Raw genomic sequence first — 2774 nt, 5'->3', positions numbered from 1 at the left:
TGGCTGTTGGTCGTTTATCACAAGCCACAGCATCGCGTCCTTCCCTCGCTCCGGTGACTGATGCTCTCTCGGTGGCCCCTGGGGTCACACAGGCCCTCCTATCCTTCCCCTGCCCCTGTCTCTTTACCTCCCGCCCTCTCTCCATCTCTCCGTTCGCCCCTCCTACTTACCTCCCTGTTTCTCTCTACCTCCCTCCCTCCCTCCCTCTCACTCGTACACTCTACCTCCTACTCTCAGTCATCCTACCTCCTTCCTTCCCTCCCTCCCTCCCTCCCTCCTCTGCCTCTCTCCCATCAGATTGACACGCCGCGACCTCGCTGAACGTTGCCCCTGTCTCGGTATAATTCGCATTCTCTGTCCTATGTCTTGTCTGTCTGTGTTTGTCTCTCTGCCATTGTCCGTCCGTCCTTTTGTTCCGTTTCCCTCTTCTTCCTTCCCAGCTTTCATTTGCCCTTCTTTCAATGAGACTAGCTGGTTCTCGTGTTACTCTGGTAGTTTGTCTTTTATCTTTTATACATACATAATATGTCAATGGATATGGATCTGGATCTGGATCTTTTACCTACAAAGGAACTGATTTCGATCCGCGACTGTAAGAGTAGCTCGGCAAAGTTAGTATGTACATACATGCATTTATTTATATATAGATGGATAGATAGATAGATAGATATATGATATATAAGTGTGTGTGTGTGTGTGTGTGTGTGTGTGTGTGTGTGTGTGTGTGTGTCTGTGTGTGTGTATGTATGTATGTATGTATGTGTGTGTGTGTATGCGCGCGTTTGACGTCAATATTGTCGATCTGAAGATGGTGATTGTCCCATATGTTCCTGGCAGGCCCATGGATAATGGCGTGTGGACTCTGATAAAGAAATATTGCACGGCGCCGCTTTCGGAAGGCCGTGTTTAACGGGGCTAAAAGATGTTTCTTGACTGCGCCGCGATTTATGGAGGGCCCTGCTTTTTTTGCCTTTTTGAGGAGTGCCTGGTTATTTAACTTTAGTTGCAGGTTTTATGCTTTTCATTGTTTGTACCATTATTATATTTTTGTTGTGGAATTATTGTTGTTGTTTTTTGTCATTCACGGTTTATTGTGTTTCGTTGTCTATAGTTGAAAAAGTCAATTTAGTATTTGGATTTTTTAAAATTATCCCTCACTTCGTTCGCCTCCATATTATCATCATTGGTAATATTCTTGCCATTAGGATTATTATTGTAATTATTATTACTAGGAGTATTTGCAGTATTATCACGGGCCATTATTAGGCTATGCGACTTTGGCTGTAACTATTTCAGTTACTATTATTGTTATTATTGCTCTCCAAATTACCATTTCCATTGCCATTGTTGTGTCCACAGCATTGTTGCTGCTGCTGCCATTATTTCTTACCATTTTCCCATCCACATTGGCATCATCACGGTCGTTCACAAGCCTACATTTTACTTTCCCCTTTTACTCACTGGGAAAGCTCCCGCGCCGGGGTCTCGCCACAGGTTTTAAGAGTCGGTGGCTGTAACCCTGAAGGGCGCACGCCGGCGAAACCTTTTGCTTACCGCCGACTTTTTGGCCGAAACGACACACACACACGAGTATGCAAATGTGCCCTGGCCATGAAAACATGTATGTATTTTTGGCCTGTGTTTTTGCTTATTTGTGTGCCTTTGTGTTTGGGGGAACATTATATATATATATATATATATATATATATATATATATATATATATATATATATATATATATATATATATATAAAACACACAAACACACAACACACACACACACACACACACACACACACACACACACACACACACCACTCTCACACACACACACACACACACACACACACACACACACACACACACACACACACACACACACACACACACACACACACATGTGATATGTGAGTTGATATAAATAAATATGTGTGTGAGTGCCTGTGGGCGTGTGTGTCTTCGTGTCTTTGTGTGTGGACACGAGCTTGCATATCCGGTTAACAGAGTTGGTGGCGACGTTACGTGGGATGAATGCGAGGAAACGTGCAATTCAACTAAGGCGGTTTATTTTTTGAGAGCCATGTCACTGTAGTTTTTAGCAGTGCATTTTCACTTCTTTTTTTGTTTTTTTCTTTTGTTTTTTTTATTATTTTTTCCTCCGTCTTTGCACTATGGGTGTAGCGTTTCATTACTGTGGCTTGTTTTAGCGCCGTTGTACTAAAAGTGAAAATCGATAGTTTTATTTTTTCAAGGTTCACCTGCAATGTATGCATAACAAGTGCACAGGTTAACACGTGAAACGCATGAGCATAGACAAGCAGACAGCTGCAGGCAGGCAAGCAGACAGACAGACAGACAGACAGACATCCACTTATCTAGATAGATTACATACTTTCAGATTACATACATCTGCAGATTTTTATACATACGTACATACATATATACATATATATACACACACTCGAACGTATACATGGCATATATATAAATTATTTCATATATTGATAACTGCATATTTACGCGTGCAATGACCTACGTGTTTTTGATATTCCATTCGATAAATTAGTCAACTTTAACAGACGTCAATATATCGGAAACATTGCTCTTGCATTAATGACTCCGAAATTTATTCAGTTCATTTGACTGTGCGAGGAAATGCTAACACATTTTCCGACTTCGCATATCACCGCTGAACAATCTGTGAACATAATAATGATGGTATGGCGCGATAAAACAACACGATAGGTATTGATTAGCTGGACACAAAAGGCGGG

The sequence above is a fragment of the Penaeus monodon genome, chromosome 4 (genome assembly GCF_015228065.2).
Source record: "Penaeus monodon isolate SGIC_2016 chromosome 4, NSTDA_Pmon_1, whole genome shotgun sequence".
NCBI classification, from domain to species: domain Eukaryota; kingdom Metazoa; phylum Arthropoda; class Malacostraca; order Decapoda; family Penaeidae; genus Penaeus; species Penaeus monodon.
The sequence above is the reverse complement of the archived record's forward strand: the minus strand, read 5'-3'. Positions refer to the sequence as shown.